This window comes from Camellia sinensis, chromosome 1 (genome assembly GCF_055761805.1).
Source record: "Camellia sinensis isolate YWXY chromosome 1, ASM5576180v1, whole genome shotgun sequence".
Taxonomy (NCBI): domain Eukaryota; kingdom Viridiplantae; phylum Streptophyta; class Magnoliopsida; order Ericales; family Theaceae; genus Camellia; species Camellia sinensis.
Window position 1 is genome coordinate 143,558,716 of NC_138961.1, and position 21,781 is coordinate 143,580,496.

Below are 21,781 nucleotides of genomic sequence, written 5' to 3' on the forward strand. Positions count from 1 at the left end.
CAACTTCGATTAGTGGTTTTCAATGAAAAGACAGAATCCCTGATGATGTGTATCTTTCTGGTTTTTTGGCGAGCTGGCTTAGCGGATTTGTCTTCCCTCACTCTTCCGGGGAAATTCATCTGACGACCTTTCATGTAGCCACCAAAATGGCAGGTGGAACCTTATTTAGCCTGGCTATCCCCGTCCTTGCATACCTCTATCATTCTCTTGGTAAAATGGCATCATCATCTTCACCTGGGAAGGAAAATATTCAGGGTCCTTTACATTACCGTTTTGGATGGATTTCACTATATTTTGTCAAGACTTACTCTCATGGGGATCCTCAGTCGATTTGTCCGATTCCTGATATTCATTTCATGCCATATCTTGGGTTTATTGGAAACCAATCGACTGCCCAGTTTTTTACTGATAAATTTTCATTTGTGGACTCTCTCCTAACTTATCGTACAGAGTGTCAGTTTAGGGCTCTTACTCATGAAAGTGAACCTTCAGGCATTCTGGTCGACTCTAAAAGGATATCACCTTTCCACCTTGGCTATCTTATATCTTTGAGGCAAGGGATTTTAACTTTTAAAATGGGATTTAATTTCATTTCTGAACCGTACTCCCCTAACCGATACGGTCGTCAATTTGGGTTTGCTCAAGCATGCCCTATACCGCTTAATGTATCTTGTCGGCAGCCCTCTGAGTGGTCTAAATTTTATTACAACTGGCGTCATATGCTACGCTGTGGTACAAAAGTCTCATTAGAGTTACCAGGTTCCCGATCTACTTCTCACGTAACCATGCCTTATGCCAATTGGTGGTTGGGAACTTCCTTTACCGTGCTCCAATATGTTACTCATTCCCAGCCGAAATCTTCACGTAAGAGAAAACTGGATATGCCAATTAAAGACCGAAAGACAAAGAATCCTTCTTACTCTAGAGCTAGGTCATCATCTTCACCTATTGCTCTGGAAGCATCATCACCTCAGAGAATGGATAATAGTCGACCAATTATTGCTCCTTCTCAGTCTAGTTACTCGGTTTCAGATCTCCTTCATCTTTTTGAGGATATGTGTAATTCTCTATTTAAAATAAGATTTAGCTTTGAGCAAGTAGATTCTGGCCCTCAATTTGCTTGTCTCGCAAAGCTTTTTCCAGAGACCGTGTCTATCAGTGATTGTACAGGAACTTCCCAACCCACCGTAGCGACCAAAACCCCAATGGATCAATTTTACACATACTTTTACTCTTTTCTTGAAGATAAAGATGAGAATATGATTCAAGAACTCTTTGAGGGAGATGGGTATGAATTAACTGCCTTGGGTCGTATGCGCATTAAAAGTGTTGAAATTCCTTCTCCTACCAAATCTTTTTATTGTTCTCTCAATGGAAGTAGCGAGAGTGAAGATGAGTTTTATGACTACACCCCTCTTTTAGATGGCACACCGACTAAGATGAGTAAATCGCCTTCAGCAAATGTAGCTTTTTCTTCTCCTTCGAACGAGTCATCCAAGCTATTAGAGAAAGGTATAATTCTTTTTTTATTTTATTTTATTTTTATTTTTATTTTTATTTTTTTAATACTTTTCATTTTCTTAGGCACTGCGCCTCAGACTTCCCCAGCTGCCTCGCACATGCCATTGGCTACCTTTAAGGGTATTCTTATTCATTCCTTGTACGTCATTTTATTTCATCATGTACAGATACTCAAGGAACTCTTTTCTCTTTAGATCATGCCACATTGCAAAATCCATGGTCCACTTGTGGGAATCACAACTTGTCTCCTCCACCTAAGTCTTTTCAAGCCGTACACCAAGGTATACTTCATTCATCTATATATATATATATATTGTTTTTACCTTCTACGTTTTCATTGAGTATCTCTTTCTATTTTCACAGAAAATACTTCTGACACATTGGAAGAGATAGACAAAATTACTTCTGATACCTCGGAAGAGGCCCAAATTCTTGCAAACTTACTTGAAGGAAATGGGGTTAACAAATTATTTGACAAACTTGAAGTACCCTTTGCCCAATCTAACCTTCTTTTGGGAGCTTCCTCTAACGAAGCAGCCACCCATATTCAGAAAAGTCTTACTATTTCTCTCCAATCAATGACGGATGTTAATGGCATAATTGCTGTAGCAAACAACGTTTTCATGATTTTGAAGAGTTTGGGTGTAGACTTCATCTCCTTTTATGAGAAGGTGAAGATATTCCTTGGGTGCTTTGCTTTGAAAACCCAACTTGCAGATTCTTCAAACTTGTCTATTGCAGAATTTGAGGCCCAATATTATGAGAAGAAGCTTCATTTCGACAAAGTTTCTGGCGAACATGAACAGTTGTCTGCTTCAATTATCAAGTCGGATGAGCACATTGCAGATCTTAATCAAAGGATTATTCAAACCAAAGAGTTACTCAAACAACTTGAAGAGGAATTGTCATCCACCCAAGCGGAACACGCATCCTTTATGTGTGATTTTGCACAAGCTTCCCAGAGTGTTTCTAAATCAAAAGAAGACGTGCAAACTGCTCTGAATGTTTTGAGCCAACACAAGAAGAAGAATGGACAACACGGTGTTGTGGAACGTGCTTTTGAAATGGCTAAAGCTTCTCTTAATAAATGAATGCACTTTTATTTTTTTATTCATCCGAACATAATGTATTTATGAAATTTCGCTCAATGATAGATTTATTTGTTATATGAAATTTCTCAATACAATACATTGGTTTGTCTTATTTTGGCCGTACACAGTTTATACTCTTGCAGGCCAGGAGTATCCAATGCTTTATCACCTTAGATTTCGGTGAGGTATTTTAGCAGTTTAATCACATACAATACCGTTGGTGGTCCTCGACTTTTGTTTGGCCATACATGAGTATCCAATGTTTTACCACCTTAGATTTCGGTGGGATATTTTAGCAGTTTAACCACATACAATACCGTTAGTGGTTTTTGACTTTTGTTTGGCCATACACAGTTTATACTCTTGTGGGCCAGGAGTATCCAATGTTTTACCACCTTAGATTTCGGTGGGATATTTTAGCAATTTAACCACATACAATACCGTTTGTGGTTTTTGACTTTTATTTGACCGTACACAATTTATACTCTTGCGGGCCAGGAGTATCCAATGTTTTACCACCTTAGATTTCGGTGGGATATTTTAGCAGTTTAACCACATACAATACCGTTGGTGGTTTTTGACTTTTGTTTTTTTTTTTTTTTTTTTGCCCTAACTTTTTCCTAAGCCGCCCTTTCGGGTTTTCAACCTAGCAGGCTTTCTTAAGGGTAATATCTCTTCAAGAACCTTGCATTGGTTGGGGGAATGATTCTGTCACCATCCATTGTTATCAACAAATAGGCCCCATTAGAATAAACCTTCTCAATCACATAAGGTCCTTCCCATTTGGGCTCAAGTTTTCCTTTGGTTCTTCGTGAGACTACTATGGGTGTTCTAACCATTAGTACCAAGCCTCCCTTTTTAAAGGAGTGAAGCCTCACCCTTTTATTGAACGCATTTGCCATCCTTTGTTGATAGATCTCCAAATTCTGTTGAGCATACAACCTTCTTTTATCTAGGGTCTCGAGCTCAGCCAACCTCACTCTTGCACTTTCATCTTCTGTTAAGGACTCTTGTATTGCCACTCGCAATGATGGTATTTGAACCTCAAGTGGTAACACTGCTTCTCCTCCAAAGACCAACGAATAAGGGGTTGCTTGAGTAGGAGTTCTGTGCGAAGTCCGATAAGCCCACAAGCTTCTTGTAACTTTTCGTGCCAAGCTTTTTTGTTCTTATCCACCATCTTCTTGAGAATTTTGTACAATGTCTTGTTGAAAGCTTCTGCCAAACCATTGGTAGGTGCATGATATCTTGATGAATGGTTGTTTTTGGTTTTGTACTTGGCAAATAACTTGTTCAAAGCATCACTCCTGAATGGCTATCCATTATCCATGATGATACTTTCTGGAATCCCGAACCTGTAAATGATATGGGTTCGGATGAACTCGGAGACAATTGTGTTTTTTATATCCTTTAAAGCCACGGCCTCTGCCCATTGTGAAAAATAATCAGTTGCAGCTAGGATGTATCGATATCCTGCTGAAGATGGAGGTACAAAAGGACCAATAATGTCCATACCCCATGCTACAAATGGACAAGAACAAGTTGTTAAATGTAAAGGCTCTAGGGTTGGTGGAGAAAGTTCCCATGGAATTGGCAGACTTGGCATCTTCGAGCATAATCTATGCAATCTGCAATCATAGTCGGCCAATACTATCCCAACCATTTTAGCCGCATATGTAATTTAGGACCACTTTGGTGTGCCCCACATACACCTGCATGTACTTCTGCCATTACCTCTTGAATACGCTCCTTGGCTATACACCGCATGAACATTCCATCCAAAGACCTTTTGTATAACATTCCATCTTTTCACAGCACGAATTTGGTAGCCCTGCGTCTCACTTCAATTCTTTTCACTCTATCTTCAGGTAGCCTACCATGTTGGAGGTAAGCTATGAATGGTTCCCACTAATCCTCCTCGTTTTCTCCTTTCGTGGTGACGACCAAGATTGGAACCAGGTCAGAAACCTCTTTTAAATGTTGTAACACCCTTCTTTCACCTACCGTGATAATAATTGTTTTGCTATCTGGTAGGGTGAGTGATGCAGCCAAACTTGCAAGTGAATCAGCTCGAGCATTTGTTCTTCTCTTCACATGGAAAATATATGTTTTCCTGAATTCCGAAAGCAATTGATCAGCCCTTTCATGATACGAGATGGGACTTGTTTTCTTAACAATGTATTCTCCACGGAGTTGCTTTACTACCAGTTTCGAATCTCCATAAATTGAGAGTTCTTCAATAGGAATTTGTAATGTCAATTCTAATCCAATAATTACAGCTTCATATTCTGCCTCATTATTGGGGCATCCTTCACTCAAGGCGAAAGAATGGGTATATAGCATTGTCTAGAGTTACAAACACAATTCCAATTCAGCTTTATTATTTTTAGGATTTTCTTGCTTCTTGCCATCTGGACTCCTCGAAGCTCCATCAAAATACATCTCCCATCCTTTCTGAATTTCTACTTACATAACTTCTTCATTTGGTAAATCAGTTACAAGAGGTGAGTCATCAGGTATAGGATGTGCTACCAAAAAATCTGCTAGAGCCTGCCCTTTTATAGCTCTATGGGGAACATATTCAATTGCGAATTGTTGGAGAATTACAACCCACTTTGCAATTTTCCTTGAAAGTATGGGCCGTGAAAGTATATATTTCAAGGGGTCTGCTCTTGATATCAATTTGACTTTGTGTTCCAAGACATAATGCTTTAGTTTTTGCAAGGCGAACACCAAGGCAAGACATGTCTTTTCGATAGGAAAGTAATTGATTTCTACCCCAACCAGAGTATGACTCAAGTAATACAAGGCATTTTCTTTCCCATGCTCATTGTGTTGTGCCAACAGTGCCCCTAACGAACCATCCAGGGCTGTTATGTACAACAAGAGTAGTTTCCTTTTTATTGGGCTCATGAGTACTGGAGGCTTCAAAAGATACTCCTTAATACTATTAAAAGCATTTTGGCACTGCTGATCCCATTCAAATAGAACACCATTTTTCATCAATCTTAAGAATGCCAAGCATCGACCAGCCAAGTTCGAAATAAATCTTCTGATATAAGCCAACCTCCCTTGTAGCCTTTTCAATTCCCTTAAATTTCGCAGAGGAGGCATTTCAGCAATGGCTTTAATCTTAGTAGTCAATCCCTTTGTTTCGAACCACAAACCCTAGAAATTTTCCTGAGGAAACTCCAAATGCACATTTTAGTGGGTTTATCTTGAGTTTGTATCTCCTCAAACATTCGAAGATTCTTCTCAAATCTTCCACATGGTTTTCCTTTTCCTTTGTCTTGATGACAAGATCATCAACATAGCATTCAATGGTGTCATGGAGCATATCACCAAAAATTACAGTCATCGCCCTTTGATATGTGGCCCCAACATTTTTCAGGCCAAAAGGCATTACCTTATAGCAAAAGACTCCTCTCGGAGTCCTGAATGCAGTCATTTCTTCATCTTCAGGTGCCATTCGGATTTGATTGTATCCTGAGTATCCATCCATAAAAGACAAGGTTTCATACCCAGTAGTTGCATCTACAAGAAGCTCAGTGATGGGCAAGGGAAAGTCATCTTTAGGACAAGCCTCATTGAGATCACGGAAATCAATGCAGACCCTTATTTGACCATTCTTTTTCTTGACCGGCACTATGTTTGCTAGCCAGGTTGGATATTGGACTTCCCTGATGAGTCCTGCATTGATAAGCTTGTCGACTTCAGCTTCAATTTAGGCTGTAAGCTCTAGTCGAGTTCGCCTCTGAGGCTGTTTAACTGGCCATTTCTCAGGGTGAATTGCAAGCTTATGGACTGCAATCTCTGGATTAAGACCAGGCATCTCACTGTAGTTCCATGCAAATATGTCACGATACTCCCTTAAGAAGGAAATATATTGCCAAGCTTCTTCTTCCTTTAAATTTTGCACTAATGAAGGTTGGTTTGTTTTCTCCTTCATCACCCAGATTTACCTCACGAAGGTCATCCACGGTGGCTTGGCCTCCTGCTTTAAATTCTGTTGGTGCAGGTTGAGTTTCATCTTGGTCAACATCTTCTAACACATCTTGAGTGATAGTTATGTTTACTGGAAATTTTTCCTCATCACCCTGATAGCCTAACCCTTCTGTCCTAGCGGTGATAATGCAGCCTTGCTGGATAGCCTGCCTTTGCGAAGGTGTTAATGCAAAGTCAAAGGGCGTCATTGTTCCTGGTATTTTTTCAAGATCTAAACCAACTTTTACCAACATCTATGTAATTTCTGCACTAAAGGTAGGCTTCTCAAAACTCGAGATGTTTTCTTCTAGCCCTTATTCAACTTTCACTTTCTGTTCAACATCTCCAAGTGAGTGGAATATTATGGGTTTCGACCCTTTTCCTTTAGGGGGAACAACAATCTTATTATATTTCTCAACATAGGTGCATTCTGCCCTCCTTCATGGCAATGTGAACTCACCCTTGAGATCCAAAATTGGATTTATTGGGGTTAGAGCCTTTGCCCCCTGTTTCCTTTCGGACTTTGGCACATATCAAAAAGTTCTTTTTGTTGAAACTGGAGTAGACTCTAGAGCGTCTTTGACATTCGGAGTATCTTCAGACTTTTTCATATATTTTCCCTTTCTTTGTGAAGTCTTTGTATAGAAGTGAGCATCAGCATAATATGCCTCTACTTCTCTAAATGGATCATTGTCAGCCACAATTGTCCTCTCTTTTTTGGGTGAAGGCAACGGGTACTTGATACATTGGTGATAAGTCGATGGCACTGCATGATGATTATGCATCCATGGTCTCCCAAGCAAAGCTTTGTAAGAGGTGTCTACATCAATGACCAAGAACTCAGTGCTTTCTTCAATATCCCCAAACTTAGTTCGCAATTCAATCTTCCCCATTGGGCGTTGTTCATTCTGATTAAATCCTTGAATAACCAAACGACTTGGGCGAAGTTGCAAAATTTGAACCCCTAATAGGTTTAAGGCCCTTCGAGGTTGGAGGTTTACCGCAGATCCTCCATCAACCAAAATTCGAGAAATCTTCATATCATGGATAAGCCCTGTTATAAACAAAGGACGATTATGGTCTGTCATTTCAGCACACATGTCTTTGTCACCAAAGGTTACCATAGCCATGCATGTAGTTGTCTTCTCTTGATTTCTACCCTTGATTTCTTGGTGGAAATCCTCTGGCTTGGACAGAGCATATATTAAAGACTTTCGAAGCTCTAGAGACATTTTCAGTGCATTATATACGCTCAACAATGCTGAAATTTTCTTTAGATGAGCTAGTACATCATATTTCACTTGCTCTTTCTCCAGCAAAACTTGTGGAACTTCTGATGTTTGAGGGTCCTGAGGATTTCGTAATTTCCTCCGGTAGGTCAAGTAAGTCTGACATACTTCAGCAACCGCCTTTTCGTTGACCTCAACTTCTTTTATTCCCTCACTTGTTTGGACCATGTTAACTGGTCCAGCTGTAGGGTGATCATCATCATCAGTCACTTCTCTATCTTCCTGGAGCTGCATTCTTCTTCCATTTCTTAGATACCGGGAGTCATGCCTATAAAAGCATTGAGATTCTTCAAAACCATTCTTCATGGCCTCCCAACTAGGCACCATGACCCCATCAAGGGAGCAATACCAGTCAAAAGCGATCCCCTCCAAAGAAAGGGGGAATTGTTTTAGGCAAAGTGCTTGATTTTGAGCTGTTTCCCCCACACTGTTTCAAAAAACGCCTAATATGTTTTTGAGGATCTCCATACCCTTCATATAGGACAAAACTTAGAAGTTCGTAACCTTTAGGAAATGGTGTTTGCTCTACCCATAAAGGGAACAAATCCCTTGGGCGATAAGTGCCCATCTCTCAAAGATCAAGGGCAGTTTCAATCTTCTCCTCAATTGTGCCTTCTATGAAATCATATGTTTGAGAAGATGTACCTTCGTCATCCAAATGTTCTGACATCTCAATTTCTATTGGCCATGGTTTATAAAATGTCCTATAGAATCGATCAGCCATGGTGTCCCAATCTAGGATTGAATTAGGTGGCAGGCTGAAGTACCAATCTGCTGCCTATCCTTCCAAAGAAAGAACGAACTGCCGTAGAAGTAATGCCTGACTTTTTACTGTGTTTCCACATTGTGCAAGGAAACGAACCAAATGGCGCCTTGGACAACCTATCCCATTATATAAAGGAAACGAGGTACCGCATATCCTCGTGGGAACTGAACCCATTCGATCCAATTAGGGAAAGGGTGTCCAAAAATTTGATTTCTTTCAATAATCAAATTTTTATGGGCTTCAAAGCCTTCATCTTTCAAAGAGACTGTTACTTTTACCTGATGTTCCGCTTCTCTTCTAGCTTCAATTTTTGCTTTCTCATCATCACCTGGATTGCGAATGATATGTATTTCTCGCTCTTCAAAATTTACATCCACAGTGATGACATTACAAGGAAAGTCAAACTGGTCACTTGATACACTTTCTCCATCGTATGTCCTAGCTGGGGATGTGTACGGCGAACCATCAGGAGAAAAGTCAAGTTCCCAATCTTCATTAGGATCCTCAACTTGAGATGATTTTGCTTGTTTACTTGAATGCTTCCATACTTCATCATCCGACATACACCTGCCATTCACCTTATCATCCTTGAAGTGTAGTCATTTTTTCGCCTTTTTCATAAGCTCAGAGTCAAACCTACACCCAGTGTCTCCTTGTTCTGCTCCCCTTACATATTCTGGAGTGCTTTGATAGTACATTGGTGGTACTGGCTAATATTTTGGAGAAAAGGCTTCTGTTGTGTACTCCGGAGAAGCTGGTGTATACTCTGGTAAGGCTGGTGTGTATTCTGGAGAAGCTGGTGTATACTCTGGTGAGTCAGGTATGCAGATAGGAGATGTAATGCAATCCCCTTCCCTAACTTTTGAACCAACTTCACCCTCATCTTCCTCGTCATCACTCAAAATAATGATGGTTAGACAAGGGGCCAAAGTAAACTTTTCCTCCCTTCTTTTATCAAAGTATGTTTGCAACTCCACAGATTGAAATTTTGAAGGTAGAAATTCCTCCAATGTGATTGGGACAAAAGGACCTTGCTCTAACTGCTCATCAGGGAACAATTTTTCCCATTTTTCCTTCTTTGAGTTCTTCTTTCCTTTTCTCTTACTTACTTTGGCTTTTTTCTGTTTCCTGAAAACATTTGGTTTTTGCTTTTTGGAAACTTTTGGCCCTTGTGTTGTCGAATCAACCACACTTCTAGCTTTCACTGTGGCATTTTGTTTTTTCTTCATGCTTTTTGACTAATAAACAACCCATTCACCTTCATTATCATTGTCGATAGTGATTGGGTTAGTAGATGCTTTCTCTCGAGGAGGGAGCTCGATAATCTTAGAGTCCAAAAGTTCTTGAATTTTATCTTTCAGAACAAAGCACTCTTTTATCGGATGGCTAATCAAATGATGGTAGGGGCAATACTTTGGATCGTTGGTCTTTCCTACCTCATGTGGTCTTTTCACCTCAGGGAGAGCAATCAACTTTTGCTCCAACAGATCTTCAAATGATGAATCGCTCCCGAAAAGGAATCTATTGATTCTCTTCTAATTGGTTGGACCGTAGGTGCGATGATTTACTTCACGGACGAGGTCTCTGGTTCAAGTCCAGGATGGCCCAGCTATGCCAGGGAAAAGAATAGAAAAAGCATCTGACTCATTTTTGTAGATGTCTTTTCACAATAATTGGGATGGAGAAAATACCAATTCAAATTGAATGGATTCAAAATGATGTTACTGCATAGATCGGGATTATAAATTTACCCATTTTCATCCATTAAATAATATTTAATTACTTGAAAAGTCTATTTTAAATTGTCAAGTTGTAATTTAGAGAGTCTCTTTTAGATTATCCTTGTCTTTGTTTATGTTTCGGGTTGGAACAAATTATTCTAATTCGTCCTGCCTACGGATTAGTCGACATTTTTCACAAATTTTATAAACAGAAGCTCTTATTTTCATATTTACCATTCCTTACCTTATTTTTGAATCTACTTCTTAGAAGAAAATAAATTTCTTTAAATTTTAAGGAAATATCCAAACGCATGTCTTATTCTTTTCAATAATCCATACTTGTAGCAATGAAATAGTATTGTTCCTCCCACAAGTGATAAATGATTGATTACAAATATCTTCAACCAGATCATCCATGAATGAATATTTTTTCTCCAACCTCTCTTTCATAGTAACCTTTTTAAATTCCTTGGGCTTTTTAGCCCCTACTACAACGGGACCCTTCTTTCTAGTTTCGATTGTAGCTGCAGTCGAGGACTCAACCCTTTCAACGGCCCTAGGCCTCCTTCGTTTAGCTAGATGCAGCTCCATATCATGAGCTTTAGTGCATAGATCATTGAATCCTTCAAAAGTTTGAGCCATAAGAGCTGTAGAGAGCTCATGCCAAAAGTTGTTAAGGCACATCCGAATTAACTCTAATTGCGTAAACTTTTAAGGACAAGCAAATATCAAAGCTCGCCATCTTGCAATGAAATCTGTAACAAACTCATTGTGACGTTGCTTGGTCTCAATCAGTTCTGGTACTCCAACTCGCCTTTGTGTGTTGCAGAACTGTTTAAGGAACTCCTTCACCATGGAATCCCAATTTAGGATCGATCCCTCAGGAAGGTTAGCATACCAAGTAAATGCAAAACTTTCAAGTGACTGAACAAATGGCTGCAGACACAGGGCCTCATTATGGGCTATTGGCCCGCACCTTGAAAGAAAATGAGCCACATGTTGTCTTGGATCTCCTGTTCTATCAAACATTTTGAAATCTGGTTGGGAAAAACCAGAAGGGAATGGAACAGCATCTACCCATGCTGGGTAAGGTTTTGTAATTATTCGAAAGTTCTCATCATCTTTTTCTTTGACTTTCTTTACTTGTCTCCTCACCATATCATCAATCATGGTCATGAGCATTGGATTCATACCACCACTCGTTAGATCAGAGTAACAGGGACCATTGTCCCCTGGGGCTAATGTGCTTTGTATGCCTACGGATGTCCCCACAACAGGTTGTGTCATTTGTTTGGGTGCACTTCCTGGTCCTGTCATTTGTGCCTGCAACTGTTGCTTTGCTCCAACATAGCAGCCATTTCCCGTTCTCTTCTCTCGAGTTGTTCTTGTAGGGCCACCACTTTTTCCTTGAGACCTTGGTCTTATTGGACCTGCGAATTTTCACCTTCTTTCTCAACCTCAGTCATCATAACTGCGACTTTGTTGATATCTTTCAATTCATTAGCCTCGTTTGGGAAGTGGCTATTTTAGTAGGCTATTTGGCTTGTTGGCTATTTTAGTTGGCTATTTTAGTTTTGTGTTTGGGAAGATGAGATGAATTTTTAGTTGAGTTGTTGTATTGGAAAGTGTGTTGAAATGATGTTTAAATTTAAAATGACAGATTTATCCCTAACTTTTTATTTTTAAAGTTGATATAAAGGGGCAAAATGGAAAATTTTGCCCTCGCTGTAACACTATCCGACTGTGACAATGTAGGCTGTGCCTACACTGTCCGGGCAGCAGCCTTTTTTTTTTTTTTTTTTTTTTTTGAAAATCAGTAAAAAGGTGCTATAGTGCTGGCTTTTGGGCTAATTTTCCAAAAGAGGCTATAATAGCCTCAACCTCTGATTGCCAAACACCCCCATTGTTTCCAATATTCGTTGAAACAAACGAGATAGAACCATCTTGTTCATATAAAGGATTATCAACCCCCACAATATTACTCATATTTGAAGCATCTGATTGCGATGCTTTGTTTTGAGCCTGACGGGTTATGGACCTTGTTATAGCCCCTTTTCTTATTCCCTCCATAGATAGTTCAACCAAAGTAGAAATATTTCCCAAGGGTTGCTTACCCTCCTCCACCTTGGATTTTCCAACAAAGATAGGACTTTCAATTTATTTTTGGGGTTCATCTTTCGAGAGAGCCCCTTCAATAGCTCCTATAACATTTGTTGCCACTGTTCTTAGTTTCAGTTTCTGTAAGGCCTTATTTCTTCTTCGCCTTTGTCATTTCGAAACTGGACCGGATGACATATCAAGTTGAGCCCTTAGGGGCATAGAAGGAACCGTTTGCGTTTTTGCAAACTCTTCATGAATTTTCAAAACAGTCCCTACATTTTTAGAGCAGACCAATTGATGTTGATTCAAATCCCGTTGGGCCAGCAGGTGTTCCTTATTCGAACCTTGTCGGGCCAACGGGTGTTCCTTATTCTGTCAGGCCAACGAGTGTTTCTTATTCAAACCCTGTCGAGCCAATGAGTGTTCCTTATTTGAACCCTGTCGAGCCAACGAGTGTTCCTTTGGCTCTTGAGAGTTGACTGAGGTTTGGTTTGACCGATTTTGTGCTCTGAACAGAACTATCGGTTTGTAGGCCGCAACTGTTTTTTCAACAATAGGGGCCTTTTTTCCATCAACAGGAGTTTGGGTCATTACCCTCCTCCCAATGGCCCTAATGATGGCCATGTTTTCAGCAAAGGCTTTCTTCTGGGCAAGTTCCACCATTTTAATGGAGTCTTCTACCCTTTTGAGTAGTTGGGCCACAACATTTTTTGTTGCCCCCGTTGAAGCTGCAACAAAAGTCGTAGTTGCAAACTGATTAGCCTCCTTTGCCTGAATTAGAAAGCTCTCCGTTCGGGCTGTGGCCCTCACAGTTGCGTACTGCTTTGACGCTTTCACATAATCTTTAGTAATCTTTCTCAAACTTTCAACTTTCTAGAGAAGTGTGACTTTCTTTGTCACACCAGTTACCTTCAGGACAGCCAAGAGCTTTCGCTCCAGAGCCCTTTGGGTGATAGGGGAAAAAAATGCATCTTTCCAGGATTTCGTTGGTTTTACCTTTGGGACAGCCAAGAGCATTCACTTTGGAGCCCCTTGGGTGATTTCTCCACCCTTGGTGATTTCAGAACAACTAGATTGTAGGTTTGTCGCCTGACAGTTGCTTCAGCATTCCTATAACAAAAGAATACATCAGTAAGTTTCAACAATATATATATATATATATATATTTTTTGTTCTTTAGAAGATGGGAGGAGAAATAAGTCCCACTGGGCATGCCAGAATTTGTAGACACAAATTTTAAAACATGAAGTGTTTTAACACATTTCGAAATTTATGGTACAAATGTCCACTGTTTAGTTTTTGGACTAAACAGTGTTGATTATTTGAATAGCAGGTTCTTATTTCTGATCTGTATTTCAGATCATTAATTACACATTTTATACAAATGAAACCTCCGATTAATGAAGAACAAAATAAACAACAAAAGACAATTTAAGAAAATTAAATATTTTATTGAAATTGTTATGGGTTTTGAACCCTCGAATACAAACTACAATTCTTGGGTTTGGAACCCTTTACCTATTCATCGCCATTAGCGTAGACTTTTGAGTTCTCTAGGCTTCTCTTCTTCTTTCTTGTAACGATTTCTTTAGCTCTCAATTTCTTTCTCTCTCTCTCTGATCTTTTCACCTCTGATTTTCTGATTCCCGTCTTGTGTGATGGTCCTCATATTTATGGAGGGCCATCACGTGACAGGAATGCTTCATCTTCAATTTGAATTTCAAATTAAATGATAGTGCCTATTTGAATTTTGAATAATAACGCTATCTGATTAATCGTATATCTGATTAACCGGATTGATCTTTGGGGTTAGGAATGGCAACGGGGCGGGGTGGGGCGGGGCGGGGTCGGGGATCACACTCCCCGTCCCCGATCCCCGAAACTACAAACTTCCCTGTCCCCGGCCCCGATCCCCGGGGGGGAACCCCTCACCCTCCCTGGCCCCGCCCCCAACGGGAATCGGGTTTCCCCGACCACGAAAAATTCCAGTCTCTATTTAGCTTATCATCATCAATAACATCATCGATTATCAACACCAACATCATCGATCCTCAACAACATCATTTTCATCAATGGTAACATCATCAAAAAAAAAAAGACAGGTCTGGTAGGAGAGAGGAGCCGAGCCGACGAATCTTCTCAGATCTGACGGTGGCCTGGCAGAGAAAAATGGCCGTGAGAGGCGACGGGAGAAGGCTGCGAGAAGCGACGGAGGAGAAGGAGGAGGAGGAAGCGATGGAGAGGCGGCAGTGGCCTGGAGTAGGAGGAGGAGGTGGTGGTGGCCTAGAGGAGGAGAAGGCGACGAGAGGAGCCGATTGCGTTGCGTAGGGTCTGTGAGAGAAGAAAGAGAGTGAGACAGTGAGAGAAGAGAGACAGATCAGAGAGAAGAGAGATCAGAGATGTATAATAGATATATAATAGATTTGATCAGGGATTTGATATATAATATAATAATAGATATAAGGGGATTTGATATATAATATAATAATAGATATATAATAGATTAGATCGGGGAGAAACAGGGCGAGGAACGGGGCCGGGGCTGTGAAAGTGATCCCCGTCCTCGGCCCGAATTTGATCAGGGATTCAATTTTAAATACCATCCCCAGCCCGTCGGGGGTATCTTTCGGGGAAAAACCACTCTTATCGAGGACGGGGGGTCGGGTCCCCGTCGGGCCGGTTTCAAATTGCCATCCCTATTTGAGGTTTCATCTTGTGTGGTGTCCTTGCTGTAGGCTCTACAGGTGTCATCTTTCGTAGGCTCCACGTGTCACTTGAGTATCTTGAGTAACGTTGTTGAGATGCAACGTCATTTTATTTATGTATTTCAACGGATCATATTGATCTTTTTTTAGGAAGTGATTACCTAGAACCTTCCTATCATAGATTCCATACGCATCATAAATTTAGTTAAAATTTATGTGCCAACAATGTTAACATAAGGTACAAAAATATCACATTAAATCATTAAACTAGTAAAACTAGTAGTGAAAATAACTTGAAAAATACTTTAAAAATACCAAATCAACGCTAAATCTTTTAAATTAAGTTATATTTAATGGCAAGCAATCTAACTACACAAGTTACATGTGCACATGGCACAAGTTGCACTTACACCAAACAAGCAGCTACCATTTAAGTAGCTTTGCTTTAATATGGTAGCTTGGTTAAAAAATAGAGCTCCATTTCAGTGCCCTTCAAGCTGCCAAATTTTGGCATTGTTATACTTTGTGCCAACATTTTCCTTAAAAAAATAACAAAACAAAATCTAATTTGAAGCCCACGTAGCCAACTCAAATCTACAAGGGAAGAGTTCTTACAAACTAAACAAGCAACAGAGTCACACCCAAGAAGCAATAGCGTTACACCATTCTTACATTATTTTTATATTGATTATAGATTTCCACATAATGTCACTACCTCCTAAACATTACAGTTAGAAAAAGGCCATCATTCATATTTGCACATCCAGTATAATATATTGACTTACTTGATTGTTACACAAGATCTCTATAGAAGGCTTAAGCTTTTGCCAAGGCTTCAACCGAAATGAACCATCTCCTCCAATAGTTGGATGTTGTAACTGCCCTACTGGCAATCCAGGAGCAAAAGTTCCATCAATGTCCATGTTATCTAATGGTTTGTCAAGAACCATCTTTTCTACAACATAGTACATAACCTACAAAAATAATTAAATAAATAAGAACTTGTTCAGACAAATGTTTGCTCTGCATCTTTCTTATTAACAAGAGAAAATAAAAATTAAAGCTTAAAAGTTACACAACAAACTAAAATGCAACACTAACACAGAGCCGGACTTCAAAATTATGCCTAAATAGAGATCAAATTCACAATAATTAGAAACCAGGACCTCTAGTAGGAAAACAAACCAATATAAGTTGGTGGTCAATATTGAATGAATAGTAACGAGCAGTAGTATCTCTTTCTACAGGTGCATTATTCCATGCAAATGAAGCACAAAGCTTTAAAATTTATGAAACTACCAACAAAACCAAATAAAATCATACTTTTTGTATTCTCAATATACCAGGTGCACTCAGTTTCCCTTGCGTAAGAATCTGGACAGCTGAGCCCTCACATAGATGTAAATAAAAGCTGCATCTGTAGAAATTAGAATAAATTCAGACAAAGATCATCTGAAATGTGTTATTTCATTAAGTCTCCATCTTTGCCCTTGTATACTTCGCCCCTACAATTCCTTTTCATCCATATCTATCTTTCAATGGATTTGCTTTTATTCTCATTTCATTATCATATTAAGTAATTTTATTTATAATTGTGCAGAACTCATCAAGCAAGGTTAGCTAATAAATTGCACAAAAAATTTTAAAAAAAAAAAAGATATTTGTAAATTATACGGTCCAATTAACTGAAAAGAAAAACAATTAATTAGTTACTCTAAGCAAACTGAACCCAAGGTTAAAGAGCTTAAAATTACTAGAAAGCCTCTCCCGAGGGTTCTGCAGAGCTTCGCGAAGGAACTGATCCACGGAATTGATTACATCTTCGGAAATGTCTCCAACCTTCTGAACCATAACAAGCGAAGAAGAAGCCAAAGAAGCTGAACCATAAACAAGGCGGTCATGAGAAGCAGAGCTCAAAAAAGACGAAGACGAAGACGAAGATGGCGGATTTGAAGAAAAAGAGTTGTTGTTGTGGGAAGAGAGCATCAATTTGGTAACGCTGGCCTCCAAGTCCGCTACCTCCCAGGAATTAGGGGGGGCTCCGAGATCCTCCACAGAGCCCTCCATGGAGGATTGAGAGAAATCTAGGGTTAGCGAATCCAAGTAATCATCAAATTCAGCTCCATGAATAAACCCTAAGATCGTATTCGGTGGATTTCATTGAGAGTTGGATTGGATTGGAATTTCAATTTCTCGAAGAAGAAGAAGAGAGATTATTAGGGCAAGAAGGGGGAAGTGATAGGATTTGACATTTGAGTGGGAAAGGGGTCACACCATTCGTGTCAGGCGGGAATGGAAAAAAAAAGAGGGGGGGAAACCGAGCGGGATTGGGGGAAAAAAAAATTAGTTTCCATCACAAATGAATATTTAAAAAATAATTTTTTTTTTTTTTTTTTGCACGACGGAGGTTGCCGTTGCTAAACAAATTTATTTTTTTGTTAAAATAATTTTTTTTATAGTTAATGATTTTTTTTTTGATTTTTGATTTTTGATTTTTGATTTTCTTTTAGTTACTAAAGTTGAGAATTTATTTGTTTCATTTTTATTTTAATGAATAAAAAATTAATGTTATTATTTTTTATTTGGTAGAAGTAGGAATAATATTTTAATGAAAAATATTTTCTATGAAAATAAAGTTATTTTTTTGTGGTCAATGAAAAATATTTTTCTACGACCCATTTTTTTTTTTTGTTACTAAAAATCAGGAACAAATTTTTTTGTGGTAAAGGATAGGGAGCAGCAGTAGTGGTGAAGGTGGTGGATAAGAGGTGATAGTGGTGGTGGTGGTGGCGATGGTGGCAAAGGAGATTAGTGGTGAAGTTCTGGTAGTGGCAGAGGAGATAGAGTAATTGTGGTAGAGGAAAGGTAATGGTAGTAGTGGTGGTGATAGTGGAGTGGTGGCGATAATGGTAGTAATAATAGTCGTAGAAGTGGAGTGGCAACAGTGGTAGTAGTGGTGGTGAGAGAGAGATGAGTGAGAGACAGAGAGAGAGAGAAGAGAGATAGAGACAGAGTGATGAGCGAGAGAGAGATAAAGTGATCGATAAAAGTGCATTTTCTTGTAGTGGAGAGCTTGGTAAATAGAGAAGATGAGAGGGAAAGAGTGAGCAAGGTGAACATAATGGGGGAGAGAGATAGACAGACAGACAGACACATAGAGAGAAAGAAAGAGAGAAGAGTGAGAGACAGACAGACAGACACAGAGAGAGAAAGAGAGAGAGAGAGAGAGAGAGAGAGAGAGAGAATAGTGATGAGTGAGAGAGAAATAGAGAGAGAAAGAGAAAGAGATATATATATATAGAGAGAGAGAGAGAGAGACAGAGACAGAGATAGAGAGACAGACAGACAGAAAAAGAGAGAGAAACAAGAGATGAGCGAGAGATAGACAAAGAGAAAGAGAGCGAAAAGAGATAATCTAGAGAAAGACATAGAGAGAGAGAGAGAGAAGAAAGATGAGTGAGAGAGATAGAGAGAAAAGAGATGAGCGAGAGACAAAGAGAGAAAGAAACGGAGACAAAGACAGATAGACAGAGAAGAGTGATGAGTAAGAGAGAGAGAAAGAGACAAAAAGAGAAAGAGATAGAGAGTGAGAGACAGAAAAAGAAACAAAGAGAGAGAGGAGATGAACGAGAGAGACAGCGAGAGGGATAGAGAGAAGATAGATGAACAAAAGAGACAGAAAGAGAGATAGAGAGAAGAGAGATAGAGAGAAGAGAGATAAGCGAGAGAGAAGAGAGATAAGCAAGAGAGATAGAGAGATGAGAGATGAGCGAAAAAGACAAAGAGAGAAAAGAGATAGATGAGTAAGAGAGAGAGAGAGACAAATAGACAGACAGATAGAGAAAGAAGAGTAATGAGTGAGAAAGAGAGAAAGAGAAGAGACAGAGGAAGATGAAAAAATGGGTGAAAAGATATATAGAGAGAGAGAGAAAGAGCGAAAAGAGATAAACGAGAGAGAGACAGAGAGAGATGAGCAAGAGAGATAAAGAGAAGAGAGATGAGAGAGAAGAGAGATAGGTGAGAGACACAGAGAGAAAGAGAGAGAGACAGAGACATAGAGAGAAAGAGAGACAGACAGACAGAGAAGAGTAATGAGTGAGAGAGAAAAAGAGAAGAGAGACAGAGACACATAGAAAAAGAGAGAGACAGACAGATAGAGAAGAGTGATGAATGAGAGAGAGAAAGAGAAGAGAGATAGAGACAGAGACAGAAAAAGATGAAAAACTGGATGAAAAGAGAAATGTTCAAAAGCATAAGCCGACGTCGTTTTTTTTTTTTTTTTTGTGACAAAAAAATACCGTTGCATTTATTTAAACCATTTTGTGACTATATATATATGAAGTCACCTCAAAGCTACAATATATATATATATATATTTTACTCTTTTTTTTTTTTTGCAGCGGTTCTTATTACAGTCGCAAAAAACTCTTCTTTTTTTTTTTTGCGACTGCAGCTGGTGCCGTCGCAAAAACTCTATTTTTTTGCGATAGCAATCTCTGCCGTCGCAAATACTCTATTTTTTTTTTTTTTTGCAACAGCAATTTCTGCCGTCGCAAATACTCTCCTTTTTCGTGATAACATTTTATGCTGTCGCAAATATTCTATATTTTGCGACGACAAGTTGTGCCGTCTCAAAAAGTCACATTTTTTGCGACGGCAAATTGTGCCGTCTCAAAAAGTCACATTTTTTTGCGACGGTAAGTTGTGTCGTCTCAAAAATTCATTTTTTGAGACGGTAAATGTCCCGTCGCAAAAAATTTCATCTTTTAAGCTCCCTTTTTTTGTAGTGTAATCAACAAAATGATAAGTTTTTCAGACACGTATAAAGAAAATAAGATGATTAGATTGTAAATGGGATGATAAAAATAACTCACCCCCATTTTACTCATTGTAGTAGAAGGATTAATGACAAAAATACTTATTGAAATCCTCAGTTAACTTTAAAAACATTTTTAAATGTTAAGAAGTAGATTCCTTAGATGTGCATATTCAATTGGAACTAAATAGAATGATTGTGCCAAATGTAATAACACAAAAACCAATATTAAATTCATCAAAAGAAATAATATATATAGCAAGTTAGAATGAATGAAGATCTGATACCATGAAAGAGGCAAATGGGATTGCTACAACAATTGCATGTAACGTGTGCCACGTAACATTCCCTTTTGCAGAGGCTACAGAAAATGGTTTCTTGAGAATTTGGAGATTCGCTCAGAGTTGCTCTTAATCTCTTTAAAACCCAGCGGGCATAGTGATGCACTCGCATTAGGCATGCAAAAGAGACCTTGACATAATGGAGAGAGGCTGAGTCCACAAAGGAGCTATCTTCCTGATTTGAAGACTTCGAAAGAAGCATTGCTTCCTTGCAGAGAAGTTCTTCACAAGGAACAATTGGCATCCTGCGAAGAAGTGCATAACGCTGACTAGCTTCGGCCCCTAATGGAAACCAGTTACCTATTGCAAAGTTTACTGCTTCAACACAGTTAAATCTTGAAGGTCTAAAAAGATGAAAGGGGTTGTATAAATAAGTACATATATTGTTTGTGCTTGCTCTATAAAGGGTTTGTGTGGCTGTCTGTACTAAAAAAATAAATAATAAATAACAAAAACATATATCAAGCATCTTACCATGACTAAATCCTGCGTGATATGATCTAGGAAAGGTGATCATAAATTCCCCTGGCAATTGCACAACCTTGTAAACAGGGGCGTCCTGTTGCAGTAAAATATTTGGGGGAAACATCGTCGTTTTATCCATAAGCACACCAAAAGCTCCATCCTTGCCACTAGTTGATAAAATAGCACCACTATAAACATAATGCTGGACAACTTTCTCAAACTCAGGAGCTGCATGACTGGGAACTCCATACAAGGTTTTGGGTGCACAAAAAGTGATGATAATTAATACTGAAAGAGGAATAACCAAAAGACACGAAAACATTCAGCCAAAAAGAAAGATTAAAGAAGTAACATATTACCGGTACAAGTAATGATCTTCCACATGCCATGCAAACATACTGAACAACATTCCTATGTAAAGCACGGGATTTGTTATTCCCTGGAATGAAAAGGAGCTACAAATAAGATCAAAGCATTTGGTTAAAAGTAGATTGACAATCTTTAAAACAATGGTTTTATAATCATCAAATTACCGGGATTTCTGTTTCCAACAATCGCAATGTTGATTTGGGAAGGTGTGGAAGTGTCTGAGATCAATCAACAAAAATAAATGTATGTAGCAAATAAGATAATGGGAAGAGAAAGGACATTCAAAAAAATAAATAAGGATATATGGTCAAAACCTTCAAATTCCATTTGCTTCTTCCAAGCTGATCATGCAAAGCACATGAAAAGGCACTACCATCGACATTAACTCCATATTCAACTGTTCTTTTCTTCCCACGAGCCATGTCCTTCCAAAATTCCCTTTCCACAAGTGTGGAAGGAAGACAGCCAGAAATACAATATCTACGAGCAAATACCTTGTTCGCTATATTCTCAAAATCACGGAGGGTATAGTACCTTAAAGAAAAAATAGCAAGCAAAATATCGTGCCTATTTGCTCTCAAAAGCAAATCAAGAGCTTCTAAAAGTTGTTTGT

The 21,781-nt window shown here is 39.0% G+C and overlaps 1 pseudogene; it reads right to left on the minus strand.

Annotated features, from left to right (window-relative positions):
- The window catches only part of LOC114299887 (lysine-specific demethylase JMJ13-like), a 39,700-nt pseudogene that overhangs the window by 17,267 nt on the left and 652 nt on the right, over positions 1-21,781 (minus strand).